This window comes from Rattus norvegicus, chromosome 1 (assembly GCF_036323735.1).
Source record: "Rattus norvegicus strain BN/NHsdMcwi chromosome 1, GRCr8, whole genome shotgun sequence".
Classification (NCBI taxonomy): Eukaryota; Metazoa; Chordata; class Mammalia; order Rodentia; family Muridae; genus Rattus; species Rattus norvegicus.
In genome coordinates this window covers 73,856,764-73,878,584 of record NC_086019.1, presented here as the reverse complement: position 1 = coordinate 73,878,584, position 21,821 = coordinate 73,856,764, and the positions used below count along the sequence as shown (strand labels likewise).

At 38.0% G+C, this 21,821-nt stretch overlaps 1 protein-coding gene across 1 annotated transcript in view; it reads left to right on the top strand.

The window, feature by feature from the left end:
• Positions 1 to 46: 46 nt before the first annotated feature.
• Zik1 (zinc finger protein interacting with K protein 1) overlaps positions 47 to 21,821 on the top strand; it is a 46,773-nt gene continuing 24,998 nt past the window's right edge. Inside the window, exons 1-3 of the mRNA XM_039100336.2 lie at positions 47 to 209; positions 914 to 1,013; positions 15,445 to 15,514. The gene's annotated coding sequence lies outside the window, so the exon portion shown is untranslated. The remainder of the gene's footprint in view (positions 210 to 913; positions 1,014 to 15,444; positions 15,515 to 21,821) is intronic.

Below are 21,821 nucleotides of genomic sequence, written 5' to 3'. Positions count from 1 at the left end.
GTATCCATGACACTTCCCAATGAGGGAGTTGACATCATCCATTTCACCATCACAAACTTAAAGAAACTTTCAATTGTGTTTGATCTGCACAGGGGCAGTTTGAAGAATTGATCTGAATTCTGCTCTCCTTTGATGTTAGGACACAAAAGGAATCCAAGGAGCTGGAGCAGAGGGATCAATTTTAAGGAAGAGTAAGAGATGATGAAAATGTGAGCTATGGTTAATTTTTGAATATTCGTGGAGCCAGTAACTCTAAATCTTACAGAATATACAAACAGAAAGCAACCAGACCATACACACACACACATGCTCTGAAACAAAACATTTTCATTTTGCTTTGCTATGTTGCTGTTTATTTTTCCAGAGAGCAAAACACTAATTGTAGAAATCGCTTATGATTAAATAACATAGATTAATTAACTTCACAGTCCTTAATTTTTCTCAAAATATAATTGTTTTATTCCAATTTAGAAGCATAGAAAGTTAAATATGCAATATAAAAATAAAACCCACATTAGCTGACTTGTGTTATTCAACATACCCCTAATTAAATTGATAACTTTAATCACACATGCCAAACTGCACCTTAATGTCATCCTGAGAATCTATGACTTTCTCTTCCATCTTTGAAGGCCTATATACCAGGAAGACAGATGAAACACCCTATCAAGTAAATTCAGATTCTTCTCATTTCAATGGCATTTTCCTTGTACATCTCTCTACCTTTTAGTTTCTTGGATAACAGTTCGTCAATTTTACTGATTTCACCAAAGAACCTATTATCTAACTCTCTGACTTTGTATTGGATTTTTTCATATTGTTCTGTCTGTTTTATTGATTTCAGCCTTGAATTTGATTACTTCTTCCTGTCTCCACATCTTATATGTGATTCTTTCTCTTCTACCACTTTTAGGTGTGTTGCTAAGATGCCAGTATGAGATCCCTCCATTTTTGTTTTATGTAGTTATTTAGTGCTATGAACTTCTCTTCTACAATCACCTACATTTTGTCCTGTAAGTATGCTGTATATTCAATTTTATTTAATTCACATTATTCTATAATTCCTATCTTAATTTTTGTCTTAAAGCAATTTTTTCATTTAAAAATGTTATCAATTTTCAATGAGTTTTTAAGTTTTCTTTTATTTCTGTAAGTTTTGATATTCCACTTAAACTCATATTAGACATATAGAATAGAGGGTGTTATTTCAATTTTGTTGTATGTCTTGAGACATGGTTTGTGTTCAAATATATGTTTAGATTTGGAGAAAGATTCATAATGTATTGAGAAGAATGCATATTCTTCTGTTATGGAATAAAATGTTGTACAAATATCTGTAGTTCCATTTTACTGATAATGTCAGTTAGCTCTAGAATCTCTCTTTTAGAGTTTTTGTCTGTAAGACCTACTATTTTGATAACAGTGGGTTATTGACCTTCATTGCGTGAGGGTCAACATGTGATTTAAGCTTTACTAGTAATCCTTTTTTTAACTTGTGTGTGATTTTCGCTAGTTAGTACATTTTAAGGATTGCAATTTACTCATGGTGGGTATTTACTTTGATGATATCTAGTGTCCTTTGTATCACTTAAAATACTCCTGGGTGAAAGTCTATTTTTTTCTGATATCATGGCTATAGTAGACTGCTTGTTAAGCTTATTTTCTCAGAATATAAATTTTCATTCTTCAACATTAAGGGATTTTTGCTCTTAAAGTGAATGTGTATTTCTCACGTGCAGAAGAAGGTGAATACTCCATTCACATCCATCCTCTTGGTCTGTGCCTTCTTATTGCAGCGTTTAGACCACTGACATTGAGAGGTGCTAACAACAGCATTGCGGTGGAGTTGGGTGTATAATACATTTCTCCTCTTTTTATTTACTGTTCTGGGATTATTTTTAATATTTTTCTTAGATATATTTCTTTACTTACATTTCAAATGTTATTCCCCTTCCCAGTTTCCTGTCCATAAGCTCCCATCCCCTTTCTTCCCCCTCACCCATATGGGTATTCTCCCCATACTTCCCCCTTACTGCCCACCCCATATTCCCCTGCAGTTCAGGTCCAATCTTGGCAGGACCAAGGGCTTCCCCTTGCACTGGTACTGCAACAAGTTATTCTCTGCTACATATGCATTTGAAGCCCTGGGTCAGTTCATGGGTAGTCTTTACGTAGTGGTTTAGTCCCTGGAAGCACTGGTTGGTTGGCATTGTTGTTTTTATGGGGTTGTAAGCTCTTTCAACTCTTTCAATACTTCCTCTAATTCCTCACCACCAAAGGGGTCCTGTTCTCAATTCAGTGGTTTACTATTAATATTGATCTCTGTATTGGACATGCTCTGGATGTATCATTCAGGAGAGATCTATATCCAGTCCCTTTCAGCATGCCTTTTTTTAGCTTCATCAATCTTAACAAGTATTGGTGGCTGTATATATATATAAATAAAATTTATATATATATAAATATATATATATATAGATATATATATATATATATTTAATCCATTCTTCTGTTGAAGGGCAACTGGGTTTTTTCTAGCTTCTGGCTGTTATAAATAAGACTGCTATGAACATAGTGAAGCATGTGGCTTTGTTATATGTTGGGGCATCTCTTGAGTAAATGCCCAGGAGAGGTATAGCTGGGTCCTCAGGTAGTGAAATGTTGAATTTTCTGAGGAAACTACAGACTGATTTCCAGAGTGGTTGTAGTAGTTTGCAATCCCATCAACAATGGAGGAATGTTTCTCTTTCTCCACATCCTCACCAGCATCTGCTGTCACCTCAATTTTTTATCTTAGCCATTCTGATTGGTGTGTATATATATATATATATACATATATATACATGTGTGTACATATATATATATATATATAATATATATATATATGCCACATGTGGGACAGGCCCTGAATGGCCATTCCCTGAGTCATGCTCTAAATTATGCTTCCATATCCCCTCCTATGGATATTTTCCCCCTTTTTAAGAAGGAGTAGGAGCATCCACATTTTGGTCATCCTTCTTCTTGAGCTTCCTGTGGTCTGTGGATTGCATCTTGGGTAATTTGAGCTTTTGGGCTTATATCCACTTACCGATGAGTGCATACTAAGTGTGTTTTTCTGTGATTGGGTTACCTCACTCAGGATGATATTTTCTAGTTCATACCATTTGCCTATGAATTTCGTGAAGTCATTGTTTTTGATAGCTGAGTAGTCCTCCATTGTGTAAATGTACCACATTTTTTTAATCCATTCTTCTGTTGAAGGGCAACTGGGTTCTTTCTAGCTTCTGGCTGTTATAAATAAGACTGCTATGAACATAGTGGAGCATGTGGCTTTGTTATATGTTGGGGCATCTCTTGGGTAAATGCCCAGGAGAGGTATAGCTGGGTCCTCAGGTAGTGAAATGTTGAATTTTCTGAGGAAACTACAGACTGATTTCCAGAGTGGTTGTAGTAGTTTGCAATCCCATCAACAATGGAGGAATGTTCCTCTTTCTCCACATCCTCACCAGCATCTGCTGTCACCTCAATTTTTTATCTTAGCCATTCTGATTGGTGTGAGGTGGAATCTCAGAGTTGTTTTGATTTGCATTTAACTGATGACTAAGGATGTTGAACATTTCTTTAGGTGCTTTTTGACCATTCGATAATCATCAGCTGAGACTGTTTTGTTTTGCTCTGTACCCCATTTTTAATAGGGTTATTTGGCCTTCTGGAGTCTAACTTCTTGATTCTTTGTATATTTTGGATATTAGCCCTCTATCAGATGTAGGATTCGTAAAGATCTTTTCCCAATATGTTGGTTGCGGCTTTGTCTTCAGGACAGCGTCTTTTGCCTTACAGAAGCTGTGCAGATTTTTGAGGTCCCATTTGTCAATTCTAGATATTAGAGCATAAGTCATTAGTGTTTTATTCAGGAAATTTTCTCCAGTGCCCACGTGTCTTCTAATAGTTTAAGTGTATCTTGTTTGATGTGGAGGTTCTTGATCCACTTGAAGGTAAGCTTTGTTCATGATGATAAGAATGGATCGATTTGCATTCTTGTACATGTTGATCTCCAGTTGAACCACCACCATTTGTTGAAAATGCTATCTTTCTTTCATTAAATGGTTTTAGCTCCTTTGTCAAAGATCGAGTGACCATAGGTGTGTGGATTCATTTCTGGGTCTTCAATTCTGCCTGTCTATGTCCCAATACCATACAGTTTTTTATGACTATTGCTCTGTAATACTGCTTGAAGTCAAGGATGGTGATTTCCCCAGAATTTCTTTTATTGTTGAGTAAAGTTTTAGCTATCCTGTTTTTTTGTTATTCCAAATGAGTATGCAGATTGCTCTTTCTATCTTTATAAAGAATTGAGTAGTAATTTTGATTGCACTGAATCTATAGATTGCTTTTGGCAAAATGGCTATCTTTGTTATATTAATCTTGCCAATCCATGAGCATGGAAGATCTTTACATCTTCTCAGATCTTCCTCAATTTTCTTCTTCAAAGGCTTGAAGTTCTTGTCATACAGATCTTTCACTTGCCTGGATAAAGTCACACCACAATATTTTATATTATTTGGGAATATTGTGAAGGGTGTCATTTCCTTAATTTCTTTCTCAGCCTTTTATCCTTTGAGTAGAGGAAGCTACTGATTTGTTTGAGTTAATTTTATATCCAGACACTTTGCTGAAGATGTTTATCAGGTTAAGTGAAACTTTTGGGGTCACTTAAGTACACTATCATACCATCTGAAAATAATGATATTTTGATTTCTTCCCTTTCAATTTGTACCCTTCCACCTCCTTTTGCTGTCTGATTGCTCTCAAGTACTATATTGAATAAGTAGGGAGAGAGCGGGGAGCCTTGTTTAGGCCCTGATTTTAGTGGGATTGCTTCAAGTTTCTCTCCATTTAGGTTGATGTTAGCTACTGGTTTGCTGTATACTGCTTTCACTATGTTTAGATATGGGCCTTGAGTTCCCAGTCTTTCCAGGACTCTTATCATGAAGGGGTGTTGAATTTTGTCAAATGCTTTCTCAGCATCTAATGAAATGATCATGTGGTTCTTATCTTTGAGTTTGTTTTTATAGTGGATTACCTTGATAAATTTTTGTATATTAAACCAATCCTGCATCCCTGGGATTAAGCCTACTTGATCATTATGGATGATCATTTTGATGTATTCTTGGATCCGGGTTGCAAGAATTTTATTGAGTATTTTTGCATCAATATTCATAAGGGAAATTGGTCTGAAGTTCTCGTTCTTTGTTGGGTCTCTGTGTGGTTTCGGTATAAGAGTAATTGTGGCTCCGTAGAAGGAGTTTGGTAGTGCTCTGCCTGTTTCAATTTTTTGGAATAGTTTGGACAGTATTGGTATGAGGTCTTTTATTAATGTCTGATAGAATTCTGCACTGAACCCATCTGGACCTGGGCTCTTATTGGTTGGGAGACTTTTAATTTCTGCTTCTCTTTCCATAGGAGTTGTGGGGTTGTTTAGATAGTTTATTTGTTCCTGATTTAACTTTGGTACCTGATATCCATATAGACAGTTGTCCATTTCCTCCAGATTTTCCAGTTTTGTTGAATATAGACTTTTGTAGTAGGATCTGATGATTTTTTATTTTCTTCAGATTCTGTTGTTATGTTTCCCTTTTCATTTCTGATTTTCTTAATTTGGATACATTCTCTATGACCTCAGGCTAGTCTGGCAAAGGGTTTATCTACTTGGTCAATTTTCTCAAAGAACCAGCTCCTGGTTTTGTTGAATCTTTTATTGTCCTTTTTGTTTCTACTTGGTTGATTTCAGTCCTGAGTTTGATTATTTCCTGCTTTCTACTCCTCTTGGGTTTATTAATTTCTTTTTGTTCTAGAACTTTTAGGTGTGCTTTCAAACTGCTGACATATGCTCTCTCCTGTTTCTTTTTGCTGGCACTCAGTGCAATGAATATTCCTCTTAATACCACTTTCATTGTGTATCATAAGTTTGGGAATGTTGTATCTTCATTTTGATTAAATTCTAAGAAGTCTTTAATTTCTTTTGTCATTTCTTCCATGACTAAGTTGTCATTGAGTAGAGTATTGTTAATCTTCCATGTATACGTGTGGTTTATGTCATTATTTTTCTTATTTAAGACAAGTCTTAGTGTGTGACGATCTGATAGGATGAAAGGGATTATTTCTATCTTCCTGTGTCTATTGAAGCCTGTTTTGCGAGGAATTATATGGTAAATTTTGGAGAAGGCTCCATGCGGTGCCCAGAAGAAGGTATATCCTTTTGTTTTAGGATGAAATGTTCTATAATTATCTGTGAAATCCATTTGGTTCATAACTTCTTTTAGTTTCTCTATGACTCTGTTTAATTTCTGTTTTCATGATCTGTCCATTGATGAAAGAGTGATGTTGAAATCTCCCACTATTATCGTGTGAGGTGCAATGTGTGCTTTGAGTTTATTAAGGTTTCTTTTATGAATGTAGGTGCCCTTGCATTTGGAGCATAGATATTTAGGATTGAGAGTTCATCTTGCTGGATATTTCCTTTGATGAATGTGAGGTGTCCTTTCTTATCTTTTTTTAATGAGTTTTGTTTGAAAATCAAATTTATTTGATATTAGAATGGCAATTCCAGCTTGTTTCTTTGGGCCATTTGCTTGGACAGTTGTTTTCCAGCCATTTACTCTGAGGAAGTATCTGTCTTTGTCTCTGAGGTGTGTTTCCTGCATGCAGCAAAATGATGGGTCCTCTTTAAGAATACAGTCTGTTAGTATATTTCTTTTTATTGGAGAATTGAGTCCGTTGATGTTAAAAATTAAAGAATAGTGATTGTCGCTTCCAGTTGTTTTCATTTTTAGAGTTGGAATTATGTTTGTTTGTCTCTCTTTTGGTTCCATTGCAAGGAAATTATATTCTTGCTTTCTGTACAGTGTAGTTTCTCTCCTTGTTTTGGAGTTTTACATTTACTATCCTTTGTAGGGCTGGATTTGTAGAAAGATATTGTGTAAATTAGGTTTTGTATGGAATATCTTGGCTTCTCCATCTATGTTAATTGAGAGATTTGCTGGATACAGTAACTTGGGCTGGCATTTATGTTCTCTTAGGGTCTGTATGACATCTGTCCAGGATCTTCTGGCTTCCATAGTCTCTGATGAGAAGTCTGGTGTAATTCTTATGGGTCTGCCTTTATATGTCACTTGAACTTTTTCCTTTACTTCTTTTTTTTCTCCATCTTTATTAAATTGGGTATTTCTTATTTACATTTCAGTTGTTATTCTTTTCCCAGTGTCCAGGCCAACATCCTCCTAACCCCTGTTACTCCCCTTCTATATAGTTGTTCTCTTCCCCATCATCCCCTCATTACTGCCCTCCCACCAAAAATCACTTTCGCTGGTGGTTCAGTCTTGGCAGGACCAAGGGCTTCCCCTCCCACTGGTATTCATTGCTACCTATGCAGTTGGAGCCCATGGTCAGTCCATGTATAGTCTTTGGGTAGTGGGTTAGCCCTGGAAGCTATGGTTAGTTGGCATTGTTGATCATATGGGTCTCAAGCCCCTTCAAGCTCTTTCAGTCCTTTCTCTGAATCCTTCAACTGGGGTCCCGCTCTTAGTTCAGTGGTTTGCTGCTGGCATTTACCTAAGTATTTGCCATATTCCGGCTGTGTCTTTCAGGAGAGATCCACATCTGCTTCCTGTCAGCGTGCACTTCTTTGCTTCATCCATCTAATATAGTTTGGTGGCTGTATATGTATGTGCCACATGTGGGCCAGACTCTAATGGGCGTTCCTTCACCCTCTGTTCTAAATTTTGCTGCCCTATTCCCTCCTAAGAGTACTCTTGTTCACCTTTTAAAGAAGGAATGAAGCATTCAAATTTTGGTCATCCTTCTTGAGTTTCATGTGTTGTGTGCATTTAGGGTAATTCGAGCATTTGGGCTAATAACCACTTATCAATGAGTGCATACCAGGTGTGTTTTTCTGTGATTGGGTTATCTCACTCAGGATGATATTTTCCAGTTCCATCCATTTGCCTATGAATTTCATAAAGTCATTGTTTTGATATCTGAGTAGTATTCCATTGTGTAGATGTATCACAATTCCTGTATCCTTTCCTCTGTGGAAGGGCATCTGGGTTCTTTCAAGCTTCTGGCTATTATAAATAAGGCTGCTATGAACATAGGGGAGCATGTGTCTTTGTTATATGTTGGGGCATCTTTTGGGGATATGCCCAAGAGAGATATAGTTGGATCCTCAGGTAGTGCTATGTCCAATTTTCTGAGGAACCTCCAGACCGATTTCCAGAATGGTTGTACTAGTCTGCGATCCCACCAACAATGGAGGAATATTCCTCTTTCACCACATCCTCTCCAGCATCTGCTGTTGCCAGAGTTTTTGATCTTAGCCATTCTGTCTGATGTGTGGGGGAATCTCAGTTTTGATTTGCATTTCTCTAATGACTAAAGATGTTGAACATTTCTTTAGGTGTTTCTCAGCCATTCGGCATTCCTCAGCTGTGAATTCTTTGTTTAGCTCTGAACCCCATTTTTTCCCTTTTTTTCATCTTTATTAACTTGAGTATTTCTCATTTACATTTCTATTTTTATCCTGCTTCCTGGTTTCTGGGCCAACATCAACCTAACCCCTCCCCCTCCCCTCTCTATCTGTGTTCGCCTCCCTATCCTCCGCTCATTACCACCATCCCCCCAACAATAACATTCACTGGGAGTTCAGTCTTGGCAGGACCAAGGGCTTCCCCTTCCACTGGTGCTCTTACTAGGATATTCATTGCTATCTATGAGGTTAGAGCCCAGAGTCCATGTATAGTCCTTGGGTAGTGGCTTAGTCCCTGGAAGCTCTGGTTGGTTGGCATTGTTGTTCATATGGGGTCTCAAGCCCCTTCAAGCTCTTTCAGTCCTTTCTAAGTTTCCTTCAACAGGCTTCCCATTCTCACTATAGTGGATTAATGATGGCATTTGCCTAATGTATTTTCTGTACTCTGGCTGTGTCTTTGAGGAGAGATCTATATCCAGTTCCTGTCGGCCTGCACTTCTTTGCTTCATCCATCTTATCTAGTTTGGTGGCTGTATGTGTATGGGTCACATGTGGAGCAGGCTGTGAATGGGTGTTCCTTCTGCCTCTGTTCTAAACTTTGCCTCCCTATTCCATCCCAAGAGTATTCTTGTTCCCCTTTCAAAGAAGGAGTGAAACATTCACATTTTGGTCATCCTTCTTGAGTTTCATGTGCTCTGTGCATCTAGGGCAAGTCAAGCATTTGGGCAAATATCCACTTATGATTGCATACTTCATGCGTGTTTTTCTGTGATTGGGTTACCTCACTCAGGATATTTTCCAGTTCAATCCTTTTGCCTATGAATTTGATAAAGTCATTGTTTTTGAAAACTGAGTAATATTCCTCTTAAGGAATAATAAGGGCATCTGGGTCCTTTCCAGCTTCTGGCTATTATAAATAAGGCTACTATGAACATAGAGGAGCATGTGTCATTGTTATATGTTGGGGCATCTTTTGGTTATATGCCCAGGAGAGGTATAGCTGAGTCTTCAGGTAATTCAATGTCCAATTTTCTGAGGAACCTCCAGACTGATTTCCAAAACAGTTGTACTAGTCTGCAATCCCACCAATAATGGAGGAGTGTTCCTCTTTGTCCACATCCTCGCCAGCATTTGATGTCACCTGAGTTTTTGTACTTAGCCATTCTCACTGGTGTGAGGTGAAATCTCAGGGTTGTTTTGATTTGCATTTCCCTTATGACTAAAGATGTTGAACATTTCTTTAGGTGGTTCTCAGCCATTGGGTATTCTTCAGCTGCGAATTCTTTGTTTAGTTCTGAACCCCATTTTTAATAGGGTTATTTGTCTCCCTGCAGTCTAACTTCTTGAGTTCTTTGTATATTTTGGATATAAGGCCTCTATCTGTTGTAGGATTGGTAAACATCTTTTCCCAATCTGTTGGTTGCCGTTTTGTCCTAACCACAGTGTCCTTTGCCTTACAGAAGCTTTGCAGTTTTATGAGATCCCATTTGTCGATTCTTGATCTTAGAGCGTAAGCCATTGGTGTTTTGTTCAGGAAATTTTCTCCAATGCCCATGTGTTTGAGAGGCTTCCCCACTTTTTCTTCTATTAGTTTGAGTGTATCTGGTTTGATGTGGAGGTCCTTGATCCACTTGGACTTAAGCTTCATACAGGGTGATAAGCATGGATCAATCTGCATTCTTCTACATGTTGACCTCCAGTTGAACCAGCACCATTTGCTGAAAATGCTATCTTTTTTCCATTGGATGGTTTTGGCTCCTTTGTCAAAAATCAAGTGACCATAGGTGTGTGGGTTCATTTCTGGGTCTTCAATTCTATTCCACTGGTCTATCTGTCTGTCTCTGTACCAATACCATGCAGTTTTTATCACTATTGCTCTGTAATACTGCTTGAGTTCAGGGATAGTGTTTCCCCCGGAAGTCCTTTTATTGTTGAGGACAGTTTTAGCTCTCCTGGGTTTTTTGTTATTCCAGGTGAATTTGAAAATGTTCTGTCTAACTCTGTCAAGAATTGGATTGGTGTTTATATGGGGATTGCATTGAATCTGTTTTGGTAAAATGGCCATTTTTACTTTATTAATCCTGCCAATCCATGACCATGGAATATCTTTCCATCTTCTGAGATCTTCTTAAATTTCTTTCGTCAGAGGCTTGAAGTTCTTATCATACCGATCTTTCACTTGCTTGCTAAAAGTCACAGAGGTATTTTCTATTATTTGGGACTATTATGAAGCGTGTCATTTCACTAATTTATTTCTTGGTTTGTTTCTCTTTTGTGTAGTGGAAGGCTAATGATTTATTTGAGTTAATTTTGTACCCAGCCACTTTGTCAATGGCCTTTGTCAGGTTTAGTAGTTCTCTGATGGGGCTTTTGGGATCACTTAAATATATTATCACATCATCTGCAAATAGTGATATTTTTACTTCTTCATTTCCATTCTGTATCCCTTTGATCTCCTTTTGTTGTCTGATTTCTCTGGGTAGGACTTGAGGATATTGTATAAGTAGGGAGAGTGTAGGCAGCCTTGTCTAGTCCCTGATTTTTGTGGGACTGCTTCAAGTTTCTCTGCATTTAGTTTAATGTTAGCTACCGGTTTGCTGTATATGGCTTTTACTATGTTTCGATATGGGCCTTGAATTCCCGATCTTTCCAGGACTTTTATCATGAAAGAGTGTCGAATTTTGTCAAATGCTTTCTCAGTATCTAATGAAATGGCCATGTGTTTTTTTTCTTTCAGTTTGTTTATATTGTAGTTTATGTTGATGGTTTTCAGTATTAAACCATCCCTGCATGCCTGAAATGAAGCCTACTTCATCATGATGGATGATTGTTTTGATGTGGCCTTGTATTAGGTTTATAAGAATTTTATTGAGTATTTCTGTGTCGATATTCATAAGGCAAATGGGTCTGAAGTTCTCTTTCTTTGTTGGGTCCGTGTCTGTTTTAGTTGCAAGAGTAATTGTAGCTTCATAGAAGGCATTTGGTAGTGCTCAATCTGTTTCAATTTTGTGGAATAGTTTGTATAATATTGATATGAGGTCTGTGATGGTCTGATAGAATTTTGCACTGAACCCATCTGGACCTGTGCTCTTTTTTGTTGGGAGACTTTGAATGTCTGCTTCTATTTCTTTAGCAATTATGGGGTTGCTTAAATGGTTTATCTGTTCCTGATTTAACTTCAGTACCTGTTATCTATCTGTCTAGGAAATTGTACATTTACTCCAGATTTTCAAGTTTCATTGAATATAGGCTTTTGTAGTAGGATCTGATGTTTTTTTGTATTTCCTCTGATTCTGCTGTTGTGTCTCCCTTTTCATCTCTGATTTTTTAAAATTTTGACACAGTCTCTGTGTCCTCTGGTTAGTCTGGCTAAGGGTTTATCTATCATGTTGATTTTCTCAAATAAACAAGTTTTGGTTCTGTTGATTCTTTGTATAGTCCTTTTTAGTCCTTTTTTTTCCTACTTGTTTGATTTCAGCTCTGAGTTTGATTATTCCCTGCATTCTACTCCTTGGTGTTTTTGCTTCTTTTTGATCTAGAGATTTTAGGTGTGCTGTCAAGCTGCTGAAATATGCTCTCTCTTGTTTCTTTCTGGAGGCACTCAGAGCTATGAGTTTTCTTCTTAACACAGCTTTCATTGTGTCCCATAAGTTTGGGTATGTTGTACCTTCAATTTCATTAAATTCTAAGAAGTCTTTAATTTGTTTCTTTATTTCTTCCTTGACCAGGTTATCACTGAGTAGAGCATTGTTCAACTTCCATGTAAATATGGGCATTCTTATAGTTATTAAAGCCAGCTTTAGCCCATGGTGGTCTGATAGGACGCATGGGATTATTTCAATCTTTCTGTATCTGTTGAGGCCTGTTTTATGACAGATTATAGGGTCAATTTTGGAGAAAGTACCATGAGGTGATGAGAAGAAGGTATATCCTTTTGCTTTAGGATAGAATATTCTATAAATATCTGTTAAGTCCATTGGGTTCATGACTTCTCTTAATCTGTCTATTGTCTCTATTTAATTTCTATTTCCATGATCTGTCCATTGATGAAAGTGGCGTGTTGAAATCTCCTACTATTATTGTGTGAGGTGGTGCTTTGAGCCATAGTAAGGTTTTGTTTATATATGTAGGTGCCCTTGTATTTGGAGCATAGATATTTAGAACTGAGAGTTCATCTTGGTGGATTTTTCCTTTGATGAATATGAAGTTTTATTCCTTATCTTTTTTGATGACTTTTGGTTGAAAGTCGATGTTATTCGATATTATAATGGCTACTCCAGTTTGCTTCTTCTGACCGTTTACTTGGAACGTTGTTGTCCAGCCTTTCACTTGAGGTATTGTCTGTCTTTGTCTCTGAGGTGTGTTTCCTATAGGCAGCAGAATGCAGGGTCCTCATTGCATAGCAAGTGTGTTAATATGTGTCTTTTTATTGGGTAATTGAGTCCATTGACGTTGAGAGATATTAAAGAATAGTGATTTTTGCTTCCTCTTATATTCGGGTTTGGATGTGAGATTGTTTGTGTGCTTGTCTTCTCTCTCTCTCTCTCTCTCTCTCTCTTTTTCTTTCAACATGATTAGTTTCTCGCTTTTTCTAGGGTATAACTTGCCTCCTTGTGTTTTTGCTTTACCATTTATTATCCTTTGTAGGGCTGGATTTGTAGAAAGATATTGTGTTAATTTGGTTTTTTCATGGAATATCTTGGTTTCTCCATCTATATTAATGTATAGTTTTGCTGGATACAGTAACCTGGTCTGGCATTTGTGTTCTCTTAGGGTTTGTATGACATCTGTCCAGGATCTTCTGGCTTTCATAGTCTCTGGTGAGAAGTCTGGTGTAATTCTGGTAGGTCTGCCTTTATGTGTTACTTGACCTTTTTCCCTTACTGATTTTAATATTTTTTTATTTATTTTGTGCATTTGGTGTTTTGACTATTATGTGTTGGGAGGTGTTTCTTTTCTGGTCCAATCTATTTGGAGTTCTGTAGGCTTCTTGTATGTTTATGGGCATCTCTTTCTTTAGGTTAGGGAAGTTTTCTTCTATGATTTTTTCGAAGATATTTACTGGTCTTTGTGTTGGGAGTCTTCACTTTCTTCTATATCTATTATCCTTAGGTTTGATCTTCTCATTGTGTCCTGGTTTTCCTGTATGCTTTGGGCCAGTAGGTTTTTCCATTTTCCATTATCTTTGACAGGTGGATCGATGATTTCTATGGAATCTTCTGCTCCTGAGAGCTTCTGCTTCTTTTCTCTTCTATCTCTTGCATTCTGTTGGTGATGCTTGTATCTATGGCTCTCGTGTCTTCCTTTGTTTTTCTGTACCCAGTGTTGTCTCCCTTTGTTCTTTTTTTATTTCTTCTATTTCCATTTTTAATTCCTTCACCTCTTTCTTTGTGTTTTCCTGTAATTCTTTCAGTGAATTTTGTGTTTCCTCTTTATAGTCTTCTGCTTCTTTTCAGTTTCCCGAGGTCCCATTTATTAACTGCTGTTCTTTTTTTGTTTTGTTTTGTTTTGTTTTCGGAGCTGGAGACCGAACCCAGGGCCTTGCGCTTCTTAGGCAAGCGCTCTACCACTGAGCTAAATCCCCAACCCCAACTGCTGTTCTTAGTGTAGTCTTCTGCTTCTTTATTTGTGTTTTCCTGCATTTCTCTAAGGGAGTTCTTTATTTCTTTCTTGAGGTCCTCCATCATAATGATCAAATGTGATTTTACAGCTAGATATTTCTTTTCTGGTATGTTTGGATATTCAGTGTTTGCTTTGGTGGGAGATTGGGCTCCGTTGATGCCATGTAGTCTTGGTTTCTGTTGCTTGGTTTCCTGTACTTGCCTCTTGACATCACGTTATCTCTGATATTACCTTGTTCTGCTATTTCTGACAGTGGGTAGACCGTCCTATTGTCCTGTATGTCAGGAGTGCTACAGTCCTGTTTTCCTGTTTTCTTTCAGCCAGTTATGAGAACCAAGTTTTCTGCTTTCAGACGTGTAGTCATTCCCGTCTTCTGGTCTTCAGTTGTTCCTGTGGGCCTCTGTTCTGTGTCCACCAGGCAAGTCACTTGTAGCAGAAAAGTTGGTCTTACCTCTGGTCTCGGGCCTGAAGTCACTTCCCGGAGCTGGGTTTCAGCTCTCTGTGAGAGCAGCAACCAGAAAGGCCTGCCCTGCCTTCTCTCGGGTCCCTGTGCACAGGGGGCCCAGATGGCGCTAGGTGTTTTTCTCTAGAGTCAGAAATGTGGGCAGAGAGTAGTCTCCTCTGGCTTCCCAGGCATGTTTGCCCCTCTGAAGGTCCAGCTCCCCCTCACATGGGATTTAGGTGCAGGGACCTCTTTGATCGGGTCCCTTCAGATCCAGGCGCAGTCTGGACTGCAGCCTGGACTGCAGTGTTCCTGCAGCTTGACTGCCCCTATCTTCCTGTTTCCAGTGTCCCTATACAGTTTCCTCTTGGGCCAGGGATGTGACCAGTGTGGGCAGTACTGGAGGTCTCTCCTGCCCTGCAGTCTCAGGATTGCCCACCTGTCTGGGTGCTGAGCTCTCTCCCCTATGGTGTTTGGGAGCCTGGAGCTGTGGGCCGGGCAATTATTTGTTAAATATATGTTCATATTTCATATTTCATTTTATACAGGGTAATTACTATGTTAGTAGGTCACCTGTATTTCCTCCTATTGTCTTGGCCCCTTTAGTGGCAAAAATGTATATTTCTAGTGATATATTAAATATCAAGCCCAACTTCTGTTTCTGAAATCAATTTGGGACCTGGGATATCTTTCAGTTAGGTTAGAGCATACCGGGAAAACTGCATTTTATTAAAAGCTCAAAAGCCTAAGCATTTATTCGTATCCTAGGAAATAAAACTTTATTTTAAGGTTAAAAGTTATTTTTAAAATGGTTTATGTATTGATTTCTATTTTCCTTGTGTGTATGTTTTCTCAGGAAATATATATGTGCACTTTGAGAATGCTGTGCCTATCACCCTGGTCCTCTAACACGCCTAGTATCACAGGTGAGGGGGGCACAACATCGGCCACATTACGTGGAGTAACTGGGTCCCCCCGGATCCAATGATGCAGGAACCCTGACCCAGCAGACCTTGGGCAATGGACCTGCACCTATTCCCACAATACTCAGAGGAAGCCCATCACCCAGCTGCTCTAGCATGCCCAGGAACACAGATGAGAAAGGCTCAATATCTTCCCCAACACCCAGAGTGACTGGATCCCCCTCCATGATTCAGGGATGCACGAACTCCCCCTCAGCTATTGGCATGGGTCCTTTTCCAGTCTGAAATTGTTCCCTGAACAGACCTTGGCACTGGTCCCCCACCTGTTCCCACAACACTCAGAGGTAGCTCATCACCCAGGTGTTCTAACACCCCCAAGATCTCAGGATCTCAGGATCACAGGAATAGAGTACGCTAACAGGCCGAGGATCATAGGAGCATAGGATCACAGAGGAAGCTTGTCTCCCAGAAGATCACCCATACCCAGAAGCATTGGAGCTCTGACACACTCAATGTCACAATTGAGACCACAATGCCTTCACAAACAACCAACATAGCTAGGACCCATATAGTCACCAGAGAAACACAAACCACTACCTAACCAGAGGCATGGGTTCCTTTCGGCTTGTATCTGTGCCAGTAGCAAACTCAGGGCTCTGGTCTCCTCTCACGCACTCCTGTGAAACCCAGAGAAAGCTTGATTCCCAGGAGCTCTGACACAACAGAATCTCAGGAGCTTGGTCATACCAAGACTTCTGTATCTCAGAGGTAGCTTGACTCCCAGGAGCTCTGACACACTCAGGATCCCAAGATCATAGGATCACCAAGATCACCTGGATTCTGAGGAGTTCTGACACAACCATGATCACGAAAGGACAGGTTCCAGTCAGAGACAGCTAGTACAGACACTACAGATAACCAGATAACAAGAAGCAAGTGCAAGGATATAAACAATAGAAACCAAGGCTAATTGGCACACTCAGAACCAAGTTCTCCCAATACATCAAGTCCTAGATACCCTATGACACCTGGAAAGCAAGAATCAGAGTTAAAAAATCAAAGCTCATTATTATTATTATTATTATTATTATTATTATTATTATTATTAATAACTTTAAGAAGGACATGAATAATTCCCTTAAAGACATACAGGAGAACATGACCAGACAGGTAAAGGAATTGAACAAAACCATCCAGAATCTAAAAATGAAAGTAGAAACAATAAAGAAATCACAAAAGAAGACAACCCTGGAGATTGGAAACCTAAGAGAGATCAGGAATCATAGATGTAAACATCACCAACAGAATACAAGAGATAGAAGAGAGAATCTCAGGTGCAGAAGATACCATAGAAAACATTGACACAACGATGAATTTTTTTTTTTTTTTTTTGCAAAACTCAAAAAGCTCCTAGCACAAAACATCCACGAAATCCAGGATACAATGAGAAGACAAAACCTAAGAATAATAGGTAGAGAAGAGACATAAGATTATTCATTTAAAGGGCCAGTAAATATCTTCAGTAAAATTATAGAAAAAAGCTTCCCTAACCTAAAGAAAGAGATGCCTATAAAAATAGGAGAGGCCTACAGAACTCCAAATAGATTGGACAAAAAAAAAAAAAAAAGAAATTGCTCCCCTCACACAATAATCAAAACACCAAATGCATAAAACAATGAAAGAATATTAAAAGACCTATCAGAAATACACCATACTTTTCAACAGAGACCATGAAAGCTAGATGATTCTGGATAGATGCCATACAGACCATAAGACAACACAAATGCCAGAACAGGGTACTATACCCTGCAAAACTCTCAATTAACATAGATGAAGAAAACAAAATCTTCCATGACAAAACCAAATTCATACAGTATATTTCCATAAATCTAGCACTATGAAAGATGATAGATGGAAATCTTCAACACAAAGATGGAAACTATACCCTCGGTAAAGCAAGAAAATAATCTTGCAACAAACCCAAAAGAAAATAGTCAAAGAAAAAAATTCTCCCTCTGACAACAAAAATACCAGGAAACAACAATCACTACTCCTGAATATCTTGTAATAAAAATGGAAACTATTCCTCAATAAAAAGATATAGACTAAAAGACTGGAAACCTAAACAGGACCCAGCATTTTGCTGCTTAATTGAAATGCAGCTCAGTGAGAGAGACAGATACTACCTCAGAATAGAAGGCTGGAAAAAAGTTTTCCAAGCATATGGTTCCAAGAAACAAGCTGGAGTAGCCATTCTAATACTGAATAAAAGATATTGACTTTCATCCAATGTTATAAAAAAGGATAAGGAAGGGCATTTCATACTCATCAAAAAAAATTATCCAAGATGTACTTTAAATTCTGCATATCTAGGCTCCAAATGCAAGGGCAACAACATTCATAAAAAAAAAACTTTACTGAAGCTCAAAGCATACATTGCACCACACACAATAATAGTGGGAGACTTCAACACCCCACTCTCATTAAGGGACAGATTATGGAAACAGAAACTGAACAGAGACACAGTAAAACTAAGAGAAGTTATGGACCAAATAGATTTGACACATATCAATAGGATATTTCATCCTAAAAGAAAGAATATATCTTATGCTCACACCTCATGGTACCTTCTCCAAAAATGACTGTGTAATTGGTCACAAAACAGGCCTCAACAGATAGAAGATGATTGACATAATCTCATGCATTCTGTCAGATCACCATGGACTAAGATCGATCTTCAATAACAACAACAACAACAACAACAACAAAATGACATAAAGCCCTTATAAAAATTGAAGTTGAGGGGGCTGGGGATTTAGCTCAGTGGTAGAGTGCTTACCTAGGAAGCACAAGGCCCTGGGTTCAGTCCCCAGCTACGAAAAAAAAAAAGAACCAAAAAAAATTGAAGTTGAACAACGCTGTACTCAAAGATAACTTGGCCAAGGAAGAAATAAAGAAGGAAAGTAAAGACTTTAGAATTTAATGAAAATGAAGGCACAACATACCCAAACTTATGGGACACAATGAAAGTAGTGGTAACAGGAAAATTCATAGCCCTGCGTGCTGCCAAAAGGAAACTGGAGAGAGCATACGCTAGCAGCTCAACAACACACCTGAAAGCTCTAGAACAAAAAGAAGCAAAGATACCCAAAAGGAATAGATGGCAGCAAATAAACAAATTCAGAGCTGAAATCAACCAAGTGAAAACAAAAAGAAATATACAAAGAATCAACAAAACCAGGACATGGTTCTTTGAGAAAATCAATAGGACAGATTAACCCTTGACCATACTAACCAGAAGGCAGAGAGACAGTATCCAAATTAACAAAATTGGGAATAAAAAGGGAGACAAAGCAAAAAAACTGAGGAAATTTTAAAAAATCATTAATTCCTACTACCAAAGCCTATACTCAACAAAATTGGAAAATCTGGTGGAAATGGACCATTTTCTAGACAGACACCGGTACCAAAGTTAAATCAGGATCAGATAAAACTTGTAAAGAGTTCCAGAACCCCTAAAGAAATAGAAACAGTCATTAAAAGTCTCCCCCCCTAAAAAAACCCCAGTGTTTAGTGAAGAATTCTATCAGACCTTATAGAACATGCAATATCAATACTCAACAAACTATTCCACAAAATTGAAACAGAGGAACATTACTCAATTCATTCTATGAATCCACAAATACACTCACACCTAAACCACACACAGACCCAGCAAAGACAGAACTTCAGACCAGTTGACCTTAGGAGTATCGATGCGACAATACTTTATAAAATTCTTGCAAATCAAATCCAAGAACACATGAAAATGATCATCTATCATGATCAAGTAGACTTCATGCAAGGGATGCAGGGATGGTTCAAAATATGGAAATACATATAGTTGGGGAATGGGATGGGGGTTCCAGAGGCCAAATTGGGAAGGGGATAACATTTGAAATGTAGATAAAGAGTAATATCCAATAAAAAATAAAGGGGAAAAACCTAGCCAGGATAGATGGGCTGGGATTTACTTCAGTTGACATAATGTTTACTTGTGTGCTCAAAGTCCTGATTTGGCTCCAAAGCCCCAGACATGGTGTCATATATTTCTATGACAACACTCAGAAGATGGGGGCAGTCACTCAAAAGTTCAAAGTCATTCTGGACTATGTAACATGTTAGAGGCAAGCCTTGACTACAGGAGAACCTGTCTTAAAATATGAAGAAAAACTAGAGTCCCTGGGAAAGTGTCTCTTTTCAGCGATTTTCTCTGTGGCCATCTCCCTAAAAGAAACTACCCTGTTTTCTGATTAGGAATACAGAACTCTCCCCTCAGTTTTCTGAAGGCTGCCACTAGAAACAAGGTTCTTTGCCCATTTTGCATTCGGGATTCATTGTATCTTTAATTTCAGCCATGTGTCATTGCCCCACACCAACGGAGCCTGGATCCTTGTTCACTTACCTTTTGGTAACACATCCCAGAGCATTCATGTTGAGTTCATCAGGCTTGGCAGCAACCACTTCTACCCAATTAGCCATCTTACCACCTCAGTCACCTAAATAGAATCAGAGAGGAACTAAGAACCCAGAAACCTGGATTCTAAAATTCACCCAGATCCAAGAAAGAAATCTACAGCATCTAGTTTGAAAAATAAGCCCTTCCTTCCAAAGCTCGCACAACCTCCATAAGTAAATACCCACCAAAGGAAGTCGTAGACAAAACTGTAACCCTTCTAGATATAAAAGTTTTTCCTCAGAATCAAGATAGAAGCCAAGTCAATGTCATTTAGAAATAAAAAATATATATTTGATAAAATAGAATTTGTAAAAATAAGGAAATTCTTATGTTAAGAAAGAAGGAGAAATGTACATGCAACAATAAGTGTGAGTTAGAATAGAGACATAGGACCAACAATATTGGTTCAACCAAAACATTAAATGGAAGGAACCCTAAAAAGGCTTGCCCCATTGAAGCTAATTAAAATTAGTTACCAAAAACTGAACAAAAATTAAAATGAACAAATGTTGTAGGAAAAAAAATTGACATTACCAAATTTGTGTGTAGTTCTAGAAATCCAAGAATATCATGGCATTGCAATGACTGTGCATGTCACTAAACATGGTAGAAAAGTGGCCCTATCTTCTCACATGAAAGAAATACAAACCTACATGCCAATAACCTCAGACCTTAGAATAACATTAAAAATTAATTTTGTTGTATCATAGAGAAAAGTAGAATTTGCAATATAGTAATTGTCCTGACAGTTTTCAACTGCATATTACCCATATATTATCAGTAACAATGATGAATTAATCAATATAAACACAAAGTACATAGAATTTTGTAAACGCATAGACTCTTGAAAATGTTAAAGTATTTACTCATGCTTTACATGCTGGCTTCCAAGTCAGGTTTCACTTGCGAAATTCCTATGAGTTGTGTGATTATGAGGTTTGTTTCCTTAATTGAAAATGAATAAAGCAGTAATAATAAAGAAATTGAGTTTAATTTAAGGTTTTGAAGGAGTGGCAGGTGGTGTCTCCCTATAAATGGAAGGAATCAGAACTTGTGATCAACATCCAAAGACATATTATCAAATATTGTGAAGAAAAATACTGAGCTGTGAGTTCATTAAAATGTTGATCAGAACAATATCATGCCTGTCCTTTATTTCTGTTTTGCTGCTTCATCTGATGATCATATATGTGGGAATTACAATGTAGTCTAGAATAAATCTTGTTTATTTCCCGCTTCTGGCTATTATAAATAGGACTGCTATGAACATAGTGGACCATGTGTCTTTGTTATATTTTGGAGCATCTTTTGGATGTATGCCAAGGAGTGGTATAGCAAGGGCCCCAGGTAGTACTATGTCCAATTTTGTGAGAAAACTCCAGATAGATTTCCAGAGTGTTTGCACCACCTTGCAAACCAGTCCACAATGGAGGAGTGATGCTCTTTCTCCATATCCCCACCAGCATTTGCAGCAACCTAAGTTTTTGATCTTAGCCAATTTGACATGTGTGAGGTAGAATTTCAGGGTTATTTTGATTTGTATTTCAATGATGACTAAGACTGTTGAACATTACTTTAGTCATTCATTATTCCTCTGTTGAGAATTCTTCGTTTAGCTCTGTACCCCACTTTCAATAGGGTTATTTGATTCTCTGGAGTCTAACTTCCTGAGTTTTTCACATATATTGGATATTAGCCCTCTATCAGATGTAGGACTGGTAAAGCTCTTTTCCCAATCTGTTGGTTCCTATTTTGTAGTATTGACACTCTCCTTTGCCTTACAGAAACTTTGACACTTTACACTTACAGAAA